At 40.0% G+C, this 24,444-nt stretch overlaps 1 pseudogene; it reads right to left on the bottom strand.

Moving 5' to 3' along the window:
• Positions 1-507: 507 nt before the first annotated feature.
• On the bottom strand, positions 508-24,444 carry LOC137404149 (32 kDa beta-galactoside-binding lectin-like; annotated as a pseudogene).

The raw sequence follows: 24,444 nt of genomic DNA, 5'->3' as shown, positions 1-24,444 counted from the left end.
TTAGTTTTATAAGCGTTTAGGCAAAGTTTACTGGGGTTTTACCCATAAATGAATGCATACATAAACAGCACAAACTGTATATTGGGCAGTTGTGTTTGTAGCCTTGTATAACTATTAGACATGTTTCTTTATTAAGGTTGTCGAAGGTCTCGCGGACACCATTCGGTATCTGTTCCAAAGACACAAAGTTTATGTCAGCTTAGCAAGGTCTTCGCCAGTTTGACATAAGTTGACGCGGTACTTACAAGAATCAATAGTAACAGGTGGTAATGAACCATGAGCAACTTTGAAGGTAGCAGCACCAGATCATTGAACTTACTCGAGTTAAATAGCTGATTTTTATCAACATAATTGCCAGACAAGACAACATATTTTTTGCCATATTTGCACTAGTTTTTTTATTCCTTCAACATCAAATTTTGTAAATTGCCTTTGTAATCATTTGCTCACAGAAGCTATGACCTCATTGTGAATTATCATTATTTTGACGGAACATAACGCCACAAATTACAAGCCACTTTTCTTGTTATTCATGTCTTTTTTCACTTGGTAGAAGCTGGCACAGCAAACTGTAGCGGATCCAGCGCATAGAACAACACATTGAAACTGGCAAAACAAACTGAAACATGGACAGTGCACTGAAATAGCACACCGTAACAGCAAATTAAAACTGGGAAGACAAAATGAAACTAACAGGATAAACTGAAATTACAATATAAAAAACAATGAGATGTTTTATCCAATTAATATCTTTGATGGCCTTTCATGGTTATTTAGGATGATGGAAAGAAAGTGGGATGACTCCAAAAGCATCCTGATCTCTCATACTGGTGAATTTCTAGTTACGTGGTGAGCCTGTGTTGATATTCTGGCGTCCACAAGGTAGCTATGTTTCTAGCTGTCTAGGAGTTACTAAAATGTATGTTACTGTTGCAGCAACATCTATGTACTATATTCTGTCAATTCCTTATTGTTATGGTAGTCCAAATTACCTGTTAGATGAGCGAAACATGCTATATTCAGACTGACAATGGTTGCAGGTACTCTATAGCTGCCTTAGTTTCAGCAAGAGAATTTCAATTGCTAACAATCCTACAGAGGTAAATTTAGAGCTCTGCCAGAAACAAGAGAACATGCTTGGGTGGTCTTTACATTGACCTAGCTCTCTCTATGTCCGAGAAAAGGCAGCGTTAATAAATTAGAGTGAGGTCACAAATACAGGAATTCCTTTCACTGTATACTAAACAAGCCTCAAGCTATTACCTTCGGTCAGCTTAATGGGTCGTGTAAAAACTACCTGAAGGATATTTAGCAATCAGGAACTAACTTTTAAAGGTTGACTTGCAACAAAATTCACATTACAATGATTTAGTATCAAAAGATTGACCATGTCTTACTCTGCTGCGTTGAAAGTGGCAAATATGCTGAAATGTGATTACAATCTCTTAAAAGCTACAAAATGAACAGTTATCGCAGCCATCACGAAAACGCTGTAGATTGGATTCCATTTCAAATGGGGCGTAACTGAACATGATGTCTTCTGTTTACACTTTCATGCAACCTCATTCGTTGAAATATTTTCACAAATATACTTCACGCATTCAATAAAACCATGTCTGTTGTCCTTACGCGTCTTTTACGCCATTATCGTAATCGTAAAAATCTCAAAACCTACCGTAAAAAAATCATTTACTTTTTCTACCTTAGCTCGAAGGAGTGCATATCATTCTCTGATGAACATGAGAAGCCTGTTGGTCACCTGTGATAGTAAAGATTGCTGCAGAAACTGTTCGCGCTATTTGACAGAAAGTATGGGTCACATGATCAGATTACGACTAGATGATTGGACCAGGCTGAAAAAATACTGTAAAGTAGCGAGCATTTATATTTGATACGGGCTCTTCGGTAGAACCTCAAGTATTTGTCATAAACTAGTGCTACGAGAGTTTTATATTGAGCCTTTTATTGGCGTTTAATTTCATGTGATAACATCACATGTCAAAACAATAACCAATATGTAGGAGTACGCAAGCCAAATAAAGGGATTTCAAACTACTGCGTTTTCGTGATGACTGCAATTAACTGTTCGTTTTCAAGCTTTCAAGAGTTTGTGATCACATTTTGACAATTTTTGCATCTACAGCACCGCAGAGTAAGACATGGTGAACCTTTTGATACCAAATAACTGTAATATGAATTTTGTTGCAAGTAAACCTCTGAGTGGTATTTCATTATCTTACATTAAAAACGATTACATAACAGCCATACATATACCTTAGAATAGAACTAGTCAAGCTGTATTATCAATATTCATTCTACATAATTGTTACACAGCAGGTAAAATGGAAAGCGAAAGGTCTGATGCAGGAGTAGACAAATCCATAAGTTATCTAAAGAGGAAGCTGTTATCGCTGACATAGTAGGCCCCTTGAACCTGTTTGACTGAGCTGAAGAAAGCTGTGCCTGCCAGGTTGATGAATCAAACTTTCTTAGATTTTATTCTGTGTTCATAGTTGGCCAGGTACTCCTCGTTTACGTATATCTGTAACATGATTTAAGGTAGATATTTATGTTTCTAAGGCTATGGCAGCGGATATAACCAATTATGTCTTTTTACATACATTTAAGACACTATTGACCTACGAATTCACATATTAAAACTTGATTCTACTCTCACCTCATAACCATCATCCCCCACATTGAACTGAACATAGAACTGTCTGCCAGGGTAAAAGGCCTCTGGGAGGGGATAAATCTCCTCATCTCCCCAATCTCCATTCTTCAGAGTGTTGAGTGCAATTTCACCTGCAGAAAGCTTTGCATTATTAGGACACGAACATGCAGCAAGCTGCGCCTCCTAAAGAAGGTGATAGAATCCTGTATGTCAGGCCACACCTAATGGTAATTGGACCCTGTATATCAGGCCACACCTCCTGATGGTGATAGAACCCTGTATATCAGGCTATTACTTTTTTGCTATCATGAATCATTCTTTCACACATTTTTATCGTTTCATCTAGCTGTAACACTTGCTTAAAATTTTCTTTGGTATTTTTAGCTAGTAAATTAGATTCATGATTAGAATTTACGTTCATTTCTCACTTGTAGAAAGGGAGGAACATCGATTCATCAATGCTCATCTTCAACTCTCAGAAACAAAGCTTCAAATTGTTGGCTTTGCGTCTTTAATTTTTTGTTAAACATTTATCCATTTTGAAAATTACACTCGCAAATCATCTTGCTCTCAAATTGAAAGCTTTCAGTAGATACTCGTTAGAACGACGTATATATGAATGACATTTGTTTTATTATTACAGGATGTTCATGTGGTTCACTAGGGGAGCAGTTGTGTCGGTCTGGAAACTGCCATAAATGGGAAAGAGAGAAACAAATGTGTGCTGCACAAACCATAATATGTTTTGTTTGAGTTTGCAGCAGTAGATTAATTTGTCCTATTATATGAGATGAAACTAAGTGAATGGCCACAAATTGGATGGATGGTTTAAAAAAAACTTTATATATAAACTTTATATAAAAACTGTATATTTATACTTAAACTGGACCCTGTATATCAGGCCACACCTCCTGATGCCGATTGGACTCTGTATATCAGGCCACACCTCCCGACGGTTATAGGACCCTGTAAATCAGGTCACACCTTTTAATGGCGATGGAATCAGGCATATCAGGCTAAACCTCCTAAAAGTGATAGGACCCTGTATATCAGGCCACACCTCCTAATAGTGGTTGAACCCTGATCTCAGGCCACACCTCCTAATAGCGATTGGACCCTGTATATCAGGCCACACCTCCAGATGGTGATAGAACCCTGTATATCAGGTCACACCTTTTAATGGTGATAGAATCAGGCATATCAGGCCACACCTCCTAATAGCGATTGGACCCTGTATATCAGGCCACACCTCCTAATAGCGATTAGACCCTGTATATCAGGCCACACCTCCTGAAGGTGATAGGACCATCTACAAGTATGCAAGACGACACTTCTACCTTGGTCCCATCTTGGATTAAAGTGCAGAGGAATGTCTGTGTGTTTCTCTTCCTCGTCAATACTTGACGACGACTCGTCCGGAGTCTTACCTTGAAGGTTGATGCAAATTCTGAAAAAGGACAAACAGAGCTTAAACCAAATATCTAGTCTCAAAACACCTGTTTAGTCATCTGTTACCTTCTACAAGGTGTAGATGCTTGTAGGCACCTGTAAGTACATGTACAGTCCTGGCTAATGCTAGATTTTCATATGGCTAGACGATTGTTGGCGCCTATAGGCAGTCCAAAATATGTTCAGGTGAAATTTGCATATTTACACAAAATGCCTTAAATGTCTTTGCAAAAAGTTTTAGCAATTTGTGCTAAGAATATACTTCAGGCAAAGTCTGGGCAGATTCATGTCAATGACGGAATTGTGACACATGTAAGTATGTAATAGTATCTTAAATAAAATGTACTTTTAGTCTTCAAAACATGCACAGCCACACTCATAACACCTTCTACTTGTTCACTTCTGATTAGTACAGTTATTATTGAATATCACATACATACACCAAAACAGTGCTCAAATTTGATTCATTTAGAGTTATCGTCTCAGCAAGGTAATGACACAAAATGAGACAACTCCAACACCGCATTATTTAGAAACGTGTTGATGTACATTTTCGTCTAAAAACAGTCATTTTGCTGTAAACCAAACGAGCATTGGCCAAAATGCAATAGTGAACACAATTTCCAGGATATTCCTCAATTGAAAACTTTACCTGCAATAGAGAAAAAAATAAAGAGTCATGATGAATGAACTATAGGAACAATAAACACATCAGTTATGAAAATAAAACAAACAACTTGTTTTTCTCTTATGCAGTACTTAGATCATGGATTACATACACCCCAGAAATACACAACAAACATTTCTGTGCCTCTAATAAATAATCAAATAGAAACTCTTGATTATCATGCTGTTTCATTACTTACGATACTTTGACAAGTTTTGTTAAAATTTTGCAGTTGTCTAAACTTTTATTATCACAAAGTCGGAAACCTGCCACTGTTTAACCTCTATGTTTACCTTTCTGGATAATCCTTGACGGACCCTATGACTGTAACAATGTCTCCCGACTTCAGACCTGGCACTTTGCGATAGGAGTTGTCTTCCTACAGCAGGTTATCACACTGCATCACTACTTCAGTGAATATGAGCCAAGCTTCCAGATCCCAACAAAGAGAGAAAAGTCTACTGATGGTTTACGGATAGAAACGATATGATCAGCACTTACCAAAGAGCCAAGGAATCTAACCTCCAGAACAGACACATCTCCAATGACTGTTAGATGATGAGCATCCTGAGCATCACATCGATGATTGTATGTCACATATGGCTCACCATTCACATACACCTGCAACAGTTGTCAATATATCAAGCACAGGACTAGCTAGTCATGTATACCGGTAATAACTGTCAATAGACTGACATTTGAGTCATCATTAGCAAACACCAGCGACGGCTGTCAAGAAGCTAAATCTCTACAATAATTGTCATCAACATGCATGACAGACATCACTGGATGCTACCAGATGGAAAGCTGTGAGAATTTTAAACGCATGACTATAATATCTTGTACATGTATTCTGTCATGGCTAGATGCAGGCTTATGTAGCTTTACATATGTTTACACAATTCTAGATTAACTACAAATGTTATGCATGACAAGCATATCCCCATCTGCTGCAACACAGTAGCTGCTACAAATGTCGATAAAGCCCAGCTTACCGAGTAATAGTCATCTTGCACCTGAATGCCGATCTTGTAGACTTTTCCAGCCTCAAATTGGAAGCCACTTTCTCTCTCCTCATCTCCGTACTCACCACCTAGTCTTGAATTCCTAACCGTTTCTGTTTCATAGAAACGTGGGTTGAAATGGAGTTGTCTTTCCTCATCAGAAGCGTCACACGCCAAGTTGATATCAAACCTTAAAAATTAACAAACAATCTAAACAAACACTCAGACTGGAAGACCAAACACTTGCTTCTTATGGTCCAATCATTGATAGAATGTGTCGGTCTGTGAGCGGGGCTCATGTCCCAAGTCGGATATGTGAAATAGGTCAATAGAAGACAGAGACATGTTTATAGAGGAGGTGCAACTGGCTACTAGATGCAAGGGGGATATGACCCACCTAGGCTACTCTGCATTGGATATTGAAATCACCCAGTGGCAACAGTTAAGAAGTGTGGTAAGTAATCGGTTAGTCCCACATATACTGTTTCTGTGCTTCGAATTGGTTTGGAGCTGCTTCCACCCTGATTCGTAGAAGCGGTAAAATCCAAATGCATTTAATTTCGTTTCTTGCTCATAAAAACGTTCACTGCTGATGAATCCAAATCGATAACACTTGGCTAAGCTCTCCTTATTATAAGCGAAAATTGTTTAGCTCAAGCATATGGATCACTGCTAGGAAAACATTCTACTGCTTCTCTTCTCACTACTGTTTTTGCTTGAGTTTTTACCTTTACATAACATTTACATGTCAAGATTGGGTTGTTCGTACGAGGATGATGAAATAATTATATTTTCTAGCACTAGTTAATTATGCAAGAATTGGACAATGTCATGAAGACCTAAAAGTGAGTCTACTTTAATGAGTTTCACTTTGAGGTATACATCACGGATAATGGAAAGATCCATAGTGCAACTCCGAATCATTGAAACAGTCGGGTGCAAGTTTGCCGGCAGCGGGCAACTCCAAACTTATTTGAAGCGAGGAAACACGGTGATTATGTGGACTGCAGACTATTATGGGAATAAAACTGCCCCAACTTTCCCTCAGAATTCGTTGGTTTCATTCTCTCTCTTTTGGTTTTATTCCTCTCCGTATTTTTTGAGATGTTAAAACCATGTTTACAATAAAAATAATCTCATTTCTGCCGTCACTGTGAAAATATGAACAATAATACTTATCTATACTTAAAAGCAAGAATACTAGATATTAGTTTAACTACTTTGAAATACTTGGTAGGTTTCTGTAGTATTTCGAGTAGGCCTTGAAAGAAATGATTTTCATGATTTGCCTATAAAATGGCACCATACTTTTAATGCACTTTTTATGCTTTAAAGATTACTCTGTTAACTGAAATACATGACAAGTCGTGAGTGGCAAATTCCATAGAGATTTTCTTTGTTCGCATTGTTCCAACTACGGCTCACCTGTGAAGGCTATCACAACTGTCAGTCGTATTTATCCAATTACACTGACACGCAAGAATTGTCATTAACTATTTGTGTCAAAAGCAAAAAAACTACACCCGCATAGGGTGTCATGATTTTATGGCCATTTTGAAACTGCAGCAGCTCACCTGTAAGGGTTGTCATGAACAGCGACAGTCACATTAACCCAGCTGCCAGGAATCAGCTCCTGTGGGATGATGCTATTGTAACGAGCTCCCTAGAAAGCGAACAGAAAACTCCCTGTAGTTCAGACATTCTATTCTCATCAAGTCAGTCACACAGTACTGAATAAGTATGATAGTTCAAGGAACTACTTACATCAGTAGTTATGGCTGAAGGAAAATTGTAGCCTTAGTTCCTTCAATGCTCACAGACTGTCAATACTAGTAGATACTTACAAAGTATGCTGTGAATTCGACATCAGTAAATTCTGCCTCACCATCTATGTAGATGTGAGAGACGGAACGGATGTCCACTCTATGGTCGTAATTGCAGAAGTGGGCTCCATTAACATAGACCTAAATGGGACAGTAGATCAAAGCTTACGTACAATATCCCTATGAGCTGATCATTACTGATTCAATGACACAGTTAATCAACAATATCCCTATGAGCTGATCATCACTGATTCAATGACACAGTTAATCAACAATGTCCCTATGAGCTGATCATCACTGATTCAACGACGCAGTTAATCAACAATTTTGAGTCATCGACCAGATAACAGCGGTAAAAATCTGCAAGTCAAGAGAGTTTTATTACGCGGAAATTTGAATCGAATCCATCATGCTTCGAAAGATGAAGACAGAACTTGCGGATGATGCGTCAAAAAATGCTGTGCGGGCTATTCTAATTTAATTGTTTTCCAAATTTCAGTCATTCTTCTTTTGATTTGAGCAGTGCCTAAAGCATCGGTGTGGGGTAAAAATCCTTATATTTTTGGTAAATCATCCACATCCCTAATCTCCATTGAATCACTTATTGCGTGACAACTCAACGTGCGCACAACTCCAAATACACTCCATAGAGACAGTGATTCACTGGCTACTAAATGACAACATGCAATAGTATAGTGGAAATGATTAATAGGCATTCAATGCATCATGCTTTATCTACAAGAGCAGGAAGTCTTAGGATGAGATTTAAAGCTATGCAAACCAAACTAAAGCATGTGTAGCTAGTGATTGCTCACCACATAGTTCCACGCTGTACATATTATTCGAATCTCAAAGCTAGCCTTAGAGGGAAATGGAAAGTCAGGTCCATCTTTCTATTCTTCTCCCCATTCACCATCAACCAAGGAGTTCCTTACCACCTCATCCTGACCCTGGCAAGGATTGTAGTGGAAAGCGATTGTGGTTGTGCAATCTAAAGGATAAAATAATTAGACCATGCATTGTGTATCCATTTTATTAAAACATCTCGAGCTATAGCTGGTTATACAGCTGAGCTAGAGATGGTTATAAAGCTGAGCTAGAGATGGATATACAGCTGAGCTAGAGATGGATATACAGCTGAGCTAGAGATGGATATACATCTGAGCTAGAGATAGATATACAGCTGAGCTAGAGATGGATATACAGCTAAGCTAGAGATGGATATACAGCTGAGCTAGAGATGGATACAGCTGAGCTAGAGATGGATATACAGCTGAGCTAGAGATGGATACAGCTGACCTATAGATGGATATACAGCTGAGCTAGAGATGGATATACAGCTGAGTTAGACATGGATATACAGCCGAGCTAGAGATGGATATACAGCTGAGCTAGAGATGGATATACAGCTGAGCTAGAGATGGATATACAGCTGAGCTAGAGATGGATATACAGCTGAGCTAGAGATGGATATACAGTAGAGCTAGGTCTGGATATACAGCTGAGCTAGAGATGGATACAGCTGAGCTAGAGATGGATATACAGCTGAGCTAGAGATGGATATACAGCTGAGCTAGAGATGGATATACAGCTGAGCTAGAGATGGATACAGCTGAGCTAGAGCTGGATATACAGCTGAGCTAGAGATGGATATACATCTGAGCTAGAGATGGATATACAGCTGAGCTAGAGATGGATGTACAGCTGAGCTAGAGATGAATATACAGCTGAGCTAGAGATGGATATACAGCTGAGCTAGAGATGAATATACAGCTAAGCTAGAGATGGATATACAGCTGAGCTAGAGATGGATACAGCTGAGCTAAAGCTGGATATACAGCTGAGCTAGAGATGGATATACATCTGAGCTAGAGATGGATATACAGCTGAGATAGAGATGGATATACAGTAGAGCTAGGTCTGGATATACAGCTGAGCTAGAGATGGATATACAGCTAAGCTAGAGATGGATATACAGCTGAGCTAGAGATGGATATGCAGCTGAGCTAGAGATGGGTATACAGCTGAGCTAGAGATGGATATACAGCTGAGCTAGAGATGGATATACATCTGAGCTAGAGATGGATATACAGCTGAGCTAGAGATGGATGTACAGCTGAGCTAGAGATGAACATACAGCTGAGCTAGAGATGGATATACAGCTGAGCTAGAGATGAATATACAGCTGAGATAGAGATGGATATACAGTAGAGCTAGGTCTGGATATACAGCTGAGCTAGAGATGGATATACAGCTAAGCTAGAGATGGATATACAGCTGAGCTAGAGATGGATATACAGCTGAGTTAGAGATGGATATAAAGCTGAGCTAGAGATAGATATACATCTGAGCTAGAGATGGATATACAGCTGAGCTAGAGATGGATATGCAGCTGAGCTAGAGATGGATATACAGCAGAGCTAGAGATGGATATACAGCTGAGCTAGAGATGGATATACAGCTGAGATAGAGATGGATATACAGCTGAGTTAGAGATGGATATACAGCTGAGCTAGAGATGGATATACAGCTGAGCTAGAGATGGATATACAGTAGAGCTAGGTCTGGATATACAGCTAAGCTAGAGATGGATATACAGCTGAGCTAGAGATGGATATACAGCTGAGCTAGAGATGGATATACAGCTGAGCTAGAAATGAATATACAGCTGAGCTAGAGATGGATATACAGCTGAGCTAGAGATGGATATACAGCTGAGCTAGAGATGGATATACAGCTGAGCTAGAGATGGATATACAGCTGAGCTAGAGATGGATATACAGCTGAGCTAGAGATGGATATACAGTAGAGCTAGGTCTGGATATACAGCTGAGCTAGAGATGGATATACAGCTGAGCTAAATATGGATATACAGCTGAGCTAGAGATGAATATACAGCTGAGCTAGAGATGGAGATACAGCTGAGCTAGAGATGGATATACAGCTGAACTAGAGATGGATATACAGTAGAGCTAGGTCTGGATATACAGCTGAGCTAGAGATGGATATACAGCTGAGCTAGAGATGGATATACAGCTGAGCTAGAGATGGATATACAGCTGAGCTAGAGATGGATATACAGCTGAGCTAGAGATGGATATACAGCTGAGCTAGAGATGGATATACAGCTGAGCTAAAGATGGATATACAGCTGAGCAAGAGATGGAGATACAGCTGAGATAGAGATGGATATACAGTTGAGCTAAACATGGAGATACAGCTGAGATAGAGATGGATATACAGCTGAGCTAGAGATGAATATACAGCTGAGCGAGAGATGGATATACAGCTGAGCTAGAGATTGATATACAGCTGAGCTAGAGATGAATATACAGCTGAGCTAGAGATGGATATACAGCTGAGCTAGAGATGGATATACAGCTGAGCTAGAGATGGATATACAGCTGAGCCAGAGATGGATATACAGCTGAGCTAGAGATGGATAAACAGCTGAGCTAAAGATGGATATACAGCTGAGCAAGAGATGGAGATACAGCTGAGATAGAGAAGGATATACAGTTGAGCTAAACATGGAGATACAGCTGAGATAGAGATGGATATACAGCTGAGCTAGAGATGAATATACAGCTGAGCGAGAGATGGATATACAGCTGAGCTAGAGATTGATATACAGCTGAGCTAGAGATGAATATACAGCTGAGCTAGAGATGGATATACAGCTGAGCTAGAGATGGATATACAGCTGAGCTAGAGATGGATATACAGCTAAGCTAGAGATGGATATACAGCTGAGCTAGAGATGGATATACAGCTGAGCTAGAGATGGATATACAGTAGAGCTAGGTCTGGATATACAGCTGAGCTAGAGATGGATACAGCTGAGCTAGAGATGGATATACAGCTGAGCTAGAGATGGATATACAGCTGAGCTAGAGATGGATATACAGCTGAGCTAGATATGGTTATACAGCTGAGCTAGAGATGAATATACAGCTAAGCTAGAGATGGATATACAGCTGAGCTAGAGATGGATACAGCTGAGCTAGAGCTGGATATACAGCTGAGCTAGAGATGGATAAACATCTGAGCTAGAGATGGATTTACAGCTGAGCTAGAGATGGATGAACAGCTGAGCTAGAGATGAATATACAGCTGAGCTAGAGATGGATATACAGCTGAGCTAGAGATGAATATACAGCTGAGATAGAGATGGATATACAGTAGAGCTAGGTCTGGATATACAGCTGAGCTAGAGATGGATATACAGCTAAGCTAGAGATGGATATACAGCTGAGCTAGAGATGGATATACAGCTGAGCTAGAGATGGATATACAGCTGAGCTAGAGATGGATATACAGCTGAGCTAGAGATGGATATACATCTGCGCTAGAGATGGATATACAGCTGAGCTAGAGATGGATGTACAGCTGAGCTAGAGATGAATATACAGCTGAGCTAGAGATGGATATACAGCTGAGCTAGAGATGAATATACAGCTGAGATAGAGATGGATATACAGTAGAGCTAGGTCTGGATATACAGCTGAGCTAGAGATGGATATACAGCTAAGCTAGAGATGGATATACAGCTGAGCTAGAGATGGATATACAGCTGAGCTAGAGATGGATATACAGCTGAGCTAGAGATGGATATACAGCTGAGCTAGAGATGGATATACAGTTGAGTTTGAGATGGATATACAGCTGAGCTAGAGACGGATATACAGCTGAGCTAGAGATGGATATACAGCTGAGCTAGAGATGGATATACAGCTAAGCTAGAGATGGATATACAGCTGAGCCAGAGATGGATATACAGCTGAGCTAGAGATGGATATACAGCTGAGCTAGAGATGGATATACAGCTGAGCTAGAGATGGATATACAGCTGAGCTAGAGATGGATATACAGCTGAGCCAGAGATGGATATACAGCTGAGCTAGAGATGGATATACAGCTGAGCTAAAGATGGATATACAGCTGAGCAAGAGATGGAGATACAGCTGAGATAGAGATGGATATACAGTTGAGCTAAACATGGAGATACAGCTGAGATAGAGATGGATATACAGCTGAGCTAGAGATGAATATACAGCTGAGCTAGAGATGGATATACAGCTGAGCTAGAGATTGATATACAGCTGAGCTAGAGATGAATATACAGCTGAGCTAGAGATGGATATACAGCTGAGCTAGAGATGGCTATACAGCTGAGCTAGAAATGAATATAAAGCTGAGCTAGAGATGGATATACAGCTGAGCCAGTGATGGATATACAGCTGAACTAGAGATGGATATACAGCTGAACTAGAGATGGATATACAGTAGAGCTAGGTCTGGATATACAGCTGAGCTGGAGATGGATATACAGCTGAGCTAGAGATGGATATACAGCTGAGCTAGAGATGGATATACAGCTGAGCTAGAGATGAATATACAGCTAAGCTAGAGATGGATATACAGCTGAGCTAGAGATGGATACAGCTGAGCTAGAGCTGGATATACAGCTGAGCTAGAGATGGATATACATCTGAGCTAGAGATGGATATACAGCTGAGCTAGAGATGGATGTACAGCTGAGCTAGAGATGAATATACAGCTGAGCTAGAGATGGATATACAGCTGAGCTAGAGATGAATATACACTTAAGCTAGAGATGGATATACAGCTGAGCTAGAGATGGATCCAGCTGAGCTAGAGCTGGATATACAGCTGAGCTAGAGATGGATATACATCTGAGCTAGAGATGGATATACAGCTGAGCTAGAAATGGATGTACAGCTGAGCTAGAGATGAATATACAGCTGAGCTAGAGATGGATATACAGCTGAGCTAGAGATGAATATACAGCTGAGATAGAGATGGATATACAGTAGAGCTAGGTCTGGATATACAGCTGAGCTAGAGATGGATATACAGCTAAGCTAGAGATGGATATACAGCTGAGCTAGAGATGGATATACAGCTGAGCTAGAGATGGATATACAGCTGAGCTAGAAATGGATATACAGCTGAGCTAGAGATGGATATACAGTAGAGCTAGGTCTGGATATACAGCTGAGCTAGAGATGGATACACAGCTAAGCTAGAGATGGATATACAGCTGAGCTAGAGATGGATATACAGCTGAGCTAGAGATGGATATACAGCTGAGCTAGAAATGGATATACAGCTGAGCTAGAGATGGATATACAGTAGAGCTAGGTCTGGATATACAGCTGAGCTAGAGATGGATACACAGCTGAGCTAGAGATGAATATACAGCTGAGCTAGAGATGGATATACAGCTGAGCTAGAGATGAATATACAGCTGAGCTAGAGATGGATATACAGCTGAGCTAGAGATGGATATACATCTGAGCTAGAGATGGATATACAGCTGAGCTAGAAATGGATGTACAGCTGAGCTAGAGATGAATATACAGCTGAGCTAGAGATGGATATACAGCTGAGCTAGAGATGAATATACAGCTGAGATAGAGATGGATATACAGTAGAGCTAGGTCTGGATATACAGCTGAGCTAGAGATGGATATACAGCTAAGCTAGAGATGGATATACAGCTGAGCTAGAGATGGATATACAGCTGAGCTAGAGATGGATATACAGCTGAGCTAGAGATGGATATACAGCTGAGCTAGAGATGGTTATACAGCTGAGCTAGAGATAGGTATACAGCTGAGCTAGAGATGGATATACAGCTGAGCTAGAGATGGATATACAGCTGAGCTAAATATGGAGATACAGCTGAGCTAGAGATGGATATACAGCTGAGCTAAATATGGATATACAGCTGAGCTAGAAATGGATATACAGCTGAGCTAGATATAAATATACAGCTGAGCTAGAGATGAATATACAGCTGAGCTAGAAATGGATATACAGCTGAGCTAGATATAAATATACAGCTGAGCTAGAGATGGATATACAGCCGAGCTAGAGATGGAGATACAGCTGAGCTAAAGATGGATATACAGCTGCGCTAGAGATGGATATACAGCTGAGCTAGAGATGGTTATACAGCTGAGCTAGAGATAGGTATACAGCTGAGCTAAACATGGATATACAACTAAGCTAGACATGGATATACAGCTGAGCTAGAGATGGATATACAGCTGAGCTAGAGATGGATATACAGCTGAGCTAGAGATGGATATACAGCTGAGATAGAGATGGGTATACAGCTGAGCTAGAGATGGATATACAGCTGAGCTAGAGATGGATATACAGCTGAGCTAGAGATGGATATACAGCTGAGCTAGAGATGGAGATACAGCTTAGCTAAATATGGAGATACAGCTGAGCTAGAGATGGATATACAGCTGAACTAGAGATGGATACACAGCTGAGCCAGAGATGGATATACAGCTGAGCTAGAGATGGATAAACAGCTGAGCTAAAGATGGATATACAGCTGAGCAAGAGATGGAGATACAGCTGAGATAGAGAAGGATATACAGTTGAGCTAAACATGGAGATACAGCTGAGATAGAGATGGATATACAGCTGAGCTAGAGATGAATATACAGCTGAGCGAGAGATGGATATACAGCTGAGCTAGAGATTGATATACAGCTGAGCTAGAGATGAATATACAGCTGAGCTAGAGATGGATATACAGCTGAGCTAGAGATGGATATACAGCTGAGCTAGAGATGGATATACAGCTAAGCTAGAGATGGATATACAGCTGAGCTAGAGATGGATATACAGCTGAGCTAGAGATGGATATACAGTAGAGCTAGGTCTGGATATACAGCTGAGCTAGAGATGGATACAGCTGAGCTAGAGATGGATATACAGCTGAGCTAGAGATGGATATACAGCTGAGCTAGAGATGGATATACAGCTGAGCTAGATATGGTTATACAGCTGAGCTAGAGATGAATATACAGCTAAGCTAGAGATGGATATACAGCTGAGCTAGAAATGGATACAGCTGAGCTAGAGCTGGATATACAGCTGAGCTAGAGATGGATAAACATCTGAGCTAGAGATGGATTTACAGCTGAGCTAGAGATGGATGAACAGCTGAGCTAGAGATGAATATACAGCTGAGCTAGAGATGGATATACAGCTGAGCTAGAGATGAATATACAGCTGAGATAGAGATGGATATACAGTAGAGCTAGGTCTGGATATACAGCTGAGCTAGAGATGGATATACAGCTAAGCTAGAGATGGATATACAGCTGAGCTAGAGATGGATATACAGCTGAGCTAGAGATGGATATACAGCTGAGCTAGAGATGGATATACAGCTGAGCTAGAGATGGATATACATCTGCGCTAGAGATGGATATACAGCTGAGCTAGAGATGGATGTACAGCTGAGCTAGAGATGAATATACAGCTGAGCTAGAGATGGATATACAGCTGAGCTAGAGATGAATATACAGCTGAGATAGAGATGGATATACAGTAGAGCTAGGTCTGGATATACAGCTGAGCTAGAGATGGATATACAGCTAAGCTAGAGATGGATATACAGCTGAGCTAGAGATGGATATACAGCTGAGCTAGAGATGGATATACAGTTGAGTTTGAGATGGATATACAGCTGAGCTAGAGACGGATATACAGCTGAGCTAGAGATGGATATACAGCTGAGCTAGAGATGGATATACAGCTAAGCTAGAGATGGATATACAGCTGAGCCAGAGATGGATATACAGCTGAGCTAGAGATGGATATACAGCTGAGCTAGAGATGGATATACAGCTGAGCTAGAGATGGATATACAGCTGAGCTAGAGATGGATATACAGCTGAGCCAGAGATGGATATACAGCTGAGCTAGAGATGGATATACAGCTGAGCTAAAGATGGATATACAGCTGAGCAAGAGATGGAGATACAGCTGAGATAGAGATGGATATACAGTTGAGCTAAACATGGAGATACAGCTGAGATAGAGATGGATATACAGCTGAGCTAGAGATGAATATACAGCTGAGCTAGAGATGGATATACAGCTGAGCTAGAGATTGATATACAGCTGAGCTAGAGATGAATATACAGCTGAGCTAGAGATGGATATACAGCTGAGCTAGAGATGGCTATACAGCTGAGCTAGAAATGAATATAAAGCTGAGCTAGAGATGGATATACAGCTGAGCCAGTGATGGATATACAGCTGAACTAGAGATGGATATACAGCTGAACTAGAGATGGATATACAGTAGAGCTAGGTCTGGATATACAGCTGAGCTGGAGATGGATATACAGCTGAGCTAGAGATGGATATACAGCTGAGCTAGAGATGGATATACAGCTGAGCTAGAGATGAATATACAGCTAAGCTAGAGATGGATATACAGCTGAGCTAGAGATGGATACAGCTGAGCTAGAGCTGGATATACAGCTGAGCTAGAGATGGATATACATCTGAGCTAGAGATGGATATACAGCTGAGCTAGAGATGGATGTACAGCTGAGCTAGAGATGAATATACAGCTGAGCTAGAGATGGATATACAGCTGAGCTAGAGATGAATATACAGCTAAGCTAGAGATGGATATACAGCTGAGCTAGAGATGGATCCAGCTGAGCTAGAGCTGGATATACAGCTGAGCTAGAGATGGATATACATCTGAGCTAGAGATGGATATACAGCTGAGCTAGAAATGGATGTACAGCTGAGCTAGAGATGAATATACAGCTGAGCTAGAGATGGATATACAGCTGAGCTAGAGATGAATATACAGCTGAGATAGAGATGGATATACAGTAGAGCTAGGTCTGGATATACAGCTGAGCTAGAGATGGATATACAGCTAAGCTAGAGATGGATATACAGCTGAGCTAGAGATGGATATACAGCTGAGCTAGAGATGGATATACAGCTGAGCTAGAAATGGATATACAGCTGAGCTAGAGATGGATATACAGTAGAGCTAGGTCTGGATATACAGCTGAGCTAGAGATGGATACACAGCTAAGCTAGAGATGGATATACAGCTGAGCTAGAGATGGATATACAGCTGAGCTAGAGATGGATATACAGCTGAGCTAGAAATGGATATACAGCTGAGCTAGAGATGGATATACAGTAGAGCTAGGTCTGGATATACAGCTGAGCTAGAGATGGATACACAGCTGAGCTAGAGATGAATATACAGCTGAGCTAGAGATGGATATACAGCTGAGCTAGAGATGAATATACAGCTGAGCTAGAGATGGATATACAGCTGAGCTAGAGATGGATATACATCTGAGCTAGAGATGGATATACAGCTGAGCTAGAAATGGATGTACAGCTGAGCTAGAGATGAATATACAGCTGAGCTAGAGATGGATATACAGCTGAGCTAGAGATGAATATACAGCTGAGATAGAGATGGATATACAGTAGAGCTAGGTCTGGATATACAGCTGAGCTAGAGATGGATATACAGCTAAGCTAGAGATGGATATACAGCTGAGCTAGAGATGGATATACAGCTGAGCTAGAGATGGATATACAGCTGAGCTAGAGATGGATATACAGCTGAGCTAGAGATGGTTATACAGCTGAGCTAGAGATAGGTATACAGCTGAGCTAGAGATGGATATACAGCTGAGCTAGAGATGGATATACAGCTGAGCTAAATATGGAGATACAGCTGAGCTAGAGATGGATATACAGCTGAGCTAAATATGGATATACAGCTGAGCTAGAAATGGATATACAGCTGAGCTAGATATAAATATACAGCTGAGCTAGAGATGAATATACAGCTGAGCTAGAAATGGATATACAGCTGAGCTAGATATAAATATACAGCTGAGCTAGAGATGGATATACAGCCGAGCTAGAGATGGAGATACAGCTGAGCTAAAGATGGATATACAGCTGCGCTAGAGATGGATATACAGCTGAGCTAGAGATGGTTATACAGCTGAGCTAGAGATAGGTATACAGCTGAGCTAAACATGGATATACAACTAAGCTAGACATGGATATACAGCTGAGCTAGAGATGGATATACAGCTGAGCTAGAGATGGATATACAGCTGAGCTAGAGATGGATATACAGCTGAGATAGAGATGGGTATACAGCTGAGCTAGAGATGGATATACAGCTGAGCTGGAGATGGATATACAGCTGAGCTAGAGATGGAGATACAGCTGAGCTAAAGATGGATATACAGCTGCGCTAAAGATGGATATACAGCTGAGCTAGAGATGGTTATACAGCTGAGCTAGAGATAGGTATACAGCTGAGCTAAACATGGATATACAACTAAGCTAGACATGGATATACAGCTGAGCTAGAGATGGATATACAGCTGAGCTAGAGATGGTTATACAGCTGAGCTAGAGATAGGTATACAGCTGAGCTAAACATGGATATACAACTAAGCTAGACATGGATATACAGCTGAGCTAGAGATGGATATACAGCTGAGCTAGAGATGGATATACAGCTGAGCTAGAGATGGATATACAGCTGAGCTAGAGATGGATATACAGCTGAGCTAGAGATGGATATACAGCTGAGATAGAGATGGGTATACAGCTGAGCTAGAGATGGATATACAGCTGAGCTAGAGATGGATATACAGCTGAGCTAGAGATGGATATACAGCTGAGCTAGAGATGGAGATACAGCTGAGCTAAATATGGAGATACAGCTGAGCTAGAGATGGATATACAGCTGAGCTAGAGATGGATATACAGCTGAGCTAAATATGGATATACAACTAAGCTAGACATGGATATACAGCTGAGCTAGAGATGGATATACAGCTGAGCTAGAGATGGATATACAGCTGAGCTAGAGATGGATATACAGCTGAGCTAGAGATGGATATACAGCTGAGCTAGAGATGGATATACAGCTGAGATAGAGATGGGTATACAGCTGAGCTAGAGATGGATATACAGCTGAGCTAGAGATGGATATACAGCTGAGCTAGAGATGGATATACAGCTGAGCTAGAGATGGAGATACAGCTTAGCTAAATATGGAGATACAGCTGAGCTAGAGATGGATATACAGCTGAACTAGAGATGGATACACAGCTGAGCTAGAGATGGATATACAGCTAAGCTAGAGATGGATATACAGCTAAGCTAGAGATGGATATACAGCTGAGCTAGAGATGGATATACAGCTGAGCTAAATATGGAGATACAGCTGAGCTAGAGATGGATATACAGCTGAGCTAGAGATGGATATACAGCTGAGCTAAATATGGAGATACAGCTGAGCTAGAGATGGATATACAGCTGAGCTAAATATGGATATACAGCTGAGCTAGAAATGGATATACAGCTGAGCTAGATATAAATATACAGCTGAGCTAGAGATGAATATACAGCTGAGCTAGAAATGGATATACAGCTGAGCTAGATATAAATATACAGCTGAGCTAGAGATGAATATACAGCTGAGCTAGAGATGAACATACAGCTGAGCTAGAGATGGATATACAGCTGAGCTAGAGATGGATATACAGCTGAGTTGGAGATGGATATACAGCTGAGCTAGAGATGGATATACAGCTGAGCTAGAGATGGATATACCGCTGAGATAGAGATGGATATACAGCTGAGCTAGAGATGGATATACAGCTGAGCTAGAGATGGATATAAAGCTGAGCTAGAGATGGATATACAGCTGAGCTGAATATGGAGATACAGCTGAGCTAGAGATAGATATACAGCTGAGCTAGAGATGGATATACAGCTGAGCTAGAGATGGATATACAGCTGAGCCAAAGATGGATATACAGCTGAGCTAGAGATGGATATACAGCTGAGCTAGAGATGGATATACAGCTGAGCTAAAGATGGATATACAGCTGAGCTAGAGATAGATATACAGCTGAGCTAGAGATGGATATACAGCTGAGATAGAGATGGGTATACAGCTGAGCTAGAGATGGATATACAGCTGAACTAGAGATGAATATACAGTTGAGCTAGGGATGGATATACAGCTGAGCTAGAGATGGTTATACAGCTGAGCTAGAGATGGGTATACAGCTGAGCTAGAGATGGATATACAATATATATGTCAATAATTTGTAGTGAACCTGTAAAAAAGTAACTAGACATAATGTACAGAACAACCATACCTTCCTCCTCCTCTATAGACTCTGTTTCAAAGAATTCACACGAATCAAGCCAATTGCCATCTTCTAACATTGAAGACATTGTAATCAGCAAAGCAGGGCAATTTATTCACCGATTTACAAACATCAATGTTGCTAGCATAATATTAGCATCTAGCATTGTTCGATGTAAAGAGCAGGGCTCAGTACAGAACATCATGAAAACCTTGATGGGTGTGCTAAAGTGAAGACAACCCTTGAGTTTTTGCATGAGCAAAAATAATTGGTGTGAACCTGCTTACAATTCTTAAAAATAGTTTTATGGGCAGGCAAGAAATAGATGCATAGGATGTTGGAGTAACTATAAGCAGTACTCGTATTAATATCAGAGACTAAACCTATAACTAACTTAGAGTAATATACTAGTAAATTAAGGTCAAGGTTATCTGCTGATTCTGCATTCACATGTAGTCTGCCTATTATGGAAATGTAACCGGCTCCGGTGAAGATGTTGACAAAGGTGGTACACTATTAAACTGTTTGCTGTTTTTAAAAATGGTCAAGAAACAAATAACTCTATACCTGTATCTGAAGTCTATGCATTTCAGACTCAGTAGTAAGAATATGCAGCATAACTTATTCTAACTCACAACAAACCTAAATTTAATTACTTTTTGTCATTCTATCATCTACAATTTTATACTTTTACATTTACTTTTACTTGACGAAGATGTATTGGTTAAAAAAAATATCCGGCAGCGTATGTTAAACTAGTTCGTAAGTTTGTATGTCAAGAGAAAATATTTGCTTAAATCCTTTCGCTGTATGCCCAAAAATTTGTATGTAGATGTTTGACTGTATTAAGGATTTCACAGCATCTGTCTAGCTAAAAGTATCCTCAACTTCAGGCAGCTAACAATGCAGCAAACCTCAACCCACTCTACCCCAACACGGAGACCAGGCAGAATAAGTCTCTTCAATGTTTACCTTCTTGAGATAGCTGTAAGCCATCAGACATCCAAGGAATAAAAAGCTACAGACGTCACTTCTGATTAGAGCAGACACTGTACTAGGCATTAAGGTAATGGTTGGAGAAAAGGCTAGTAAGAATAGCTTGGGAAACGCTTTGGGGCAGATTATCAGCTTGACTTGTCTACAAATATCATGAACCACGTCTGTTCAAATGAGTATGTTGACGCTGCAAAGCATAGACATCTGCTTACAAAAGTGTATGATACAAACTCTATGCATTGTCATAAACAAACATGATCAGTATTATAGAGTCACCATAGCAACTGCTGAATCTTGGTCTTTGTAATGCTTACATTGACCGGCTGTTTCAGCTATTTCTAACACCTCTGTATCTCATCTTCCACAGCTTATTGTCCATATCTATACATAGGAAAACAAAATCCATACCTATGAAAAGACAGTTCATACATATGAACATCCTGTCTGCAAAAATGAACATCCTATCTGCAAATATGAACAGCATATTTGTACATATGGACAGGATATCTGTACATATGAGCAGCATGCTATACATAATGAACATAAAAACAACATATATGTGCATAAAAAATCATACTTGTACACAATAATAGCCTATCTAACCATTAGAACAATGTATCTGAACATACTAACAGGATGCCTGTATATTCGGACAGGATATATGTACATATAAACAACATATCTTCACTATAACTTCACTGTAAAACCTCATACAACTGTTCAAATTATTACAAGGCGTCATACCATTAGTCAACTATATCATTCAGATCAAGTTGTTCTTTAGCTTCAGGTGTTCATCTTTAGTCACAGCAGCTTGGAATCCTGCTTCCACCTGATGTAACTGTAACAGATCACAGGCTACAGCTGTACTTGTAACATAATAACTGATAATTAATAAAATAATATCTTAGCCTTTGATTCACTTATCCTTGTGGTTGCTTACCCAACATTTAGTGATTCTACTATAACCTGTTTTAGAACATCATATTTATGTTGAAAGTATTTTGGTGTATGTTATTCACTTGTTTTGGAGTTTAGGGTGCTACTAAAATTGTCTTAGGACTAAAATAATAATAACATGAAATAATAAAATATATTAAATTTTGTTTTTTTAATTTATTATTAATTGACAGATATTAATTAGTAAGGAAAAATATAGCAAAATATAAATACAAATTCTTTTTTGCCGTAACTAAAGGTGTTGATAGATTTTGATAACTTAAATACTTTGTCATTCACCACCTCGTACTTTATTAGCATTATGTGAGGGTAACGCATCGCGACCAGAGCCGGTGCCAGCGTGACGGCCAAGTGACAGGCCGGGCCAGGCCTCCTCCTCTCGCCCGGAGGCTGGGCTGACGATAAAGCAGGAGTAACGTGGGTCACGTAGCCACCACACATACGGCGGGAAGCGAAACCGCAAGTGGGCGGAGTCAACAAGAACGAAGCGGATAAAAGAACAGACGCGATGAGGAGGCAGGCAGAGCAGCGCAGCTGCCTGCATACAAGAGACACTATCCTTATACTTTGTAATATTTGTGTATGCATGACGTTGTTATATTAATACAACTATATTTATTATGTAAATATACATTGTATGCTCAGATAACAACTCGGTCTTCTTGATTACTCGGCTTGTGGGAAACTGTGAAAGTGGCATGGTAAAATCCACCACACCGGTGGTAGCGGTGGGATGTGTTTAATTTAAAAATCCAGCAGTTGATGATTGAAACATCGAAAATAACTGCTAAGGAAGGAAGTGTTTGAGAGAAACTGCTACACTAGTGTCTAACAAAGGATGATGTAAATGCTTGTGTTTTCACTTGTTAAATTGTAGCGTTCCCCTTTTAAACATAAAATTCCGTCCTATTACCTACACTAGTGCCCGGGTAGTCCAGGGTGCTGTGAGACTGTCAGGTGTTCCAATAAAGTGCAGAGAACAAGTGTGTGCACATTTATACCAAACTTTTAGAAGACAGATTATGGCATTTGAAAGCGTGAAGAGCTGTTGAGCCACATGTGAGGAGTTCAAATCCTGTAGGCTGCAATGTTTTTTTCACAACCTGTCACCGTGGTTGCAGGGAGACGGACACGGCTCTTATCTTAGTAAAATAGATTAATATCTATATTAATATAGTATCTAGTATTATATTAACAAACTCCACTTCATTGATTGTGTGTCCGTTGGTCTGCCCAAACATCATGCGTTTCCTTGTTTTCCACACTCGAAAGCACATAGATTATGATTATGAAGTTTGACTGATTTCAGCCAAACTTTGTATGTATATGCTCCGTGCCTTCCGATATATTACAAGCCTATTTAGTCTCATACCTCTGACTCATTGCTAGTGATCCAGTCATTAGGCGCCCATCTCAGACTTTATTTTTTCTCTTGTTTACTTAAATACTTTTGGAAACAGTTCACTACTCACCTGACTGGTTATCTGAAGGAATGATATCATGCCTCTTTACCGCCTTTGTCGTATTTTCAGGGCTGCTATAGAGAACCTGTAGAAAGATGTCACCATGAGTGTCAACCATAGTAACATAAGTCATCATCAGAGTATTTCGCTAAGCACCTGTGTCTGATATTTAGCTCCCTACCAATATATACAGTTCATCTTTACCTTATCTATAAAAGTATTGTCTGTTGTCTGTCTGTTCACTTTTTCTCACAACCCAATCTTTATTCTTTGATTATTGTTTTGACTATTATTGATTCAACTCTCTTTTTCATCACCTCCTCTCCGCCTCTCTCCCGCTCCCCCTCTCTCCCGCTCCCTCTCTCTCTCTCTTCAGCTCCCTCTTTCTCCAT

This window comes from Watersipora subatra, chromosome 9, assembly GCF_963576615.1.
Source record: "Watersipora subatra chromosome 9, tzWatSuba1.1, whole genome shotgun sequence".
In the NCBI taxonomy this organism is placed as follows: domain Eukaryota; kingdom Metazoa; phylum Bryozoa; class Gymnolaemata; order Cheilostomatida; family Watersiporidae; genus Watersipora; species Watersipora subatra.
Note: the sequence above shows the minus strand (reverse complement) of the source record. Positions and strands in the feature narration are given on the sequence as shown.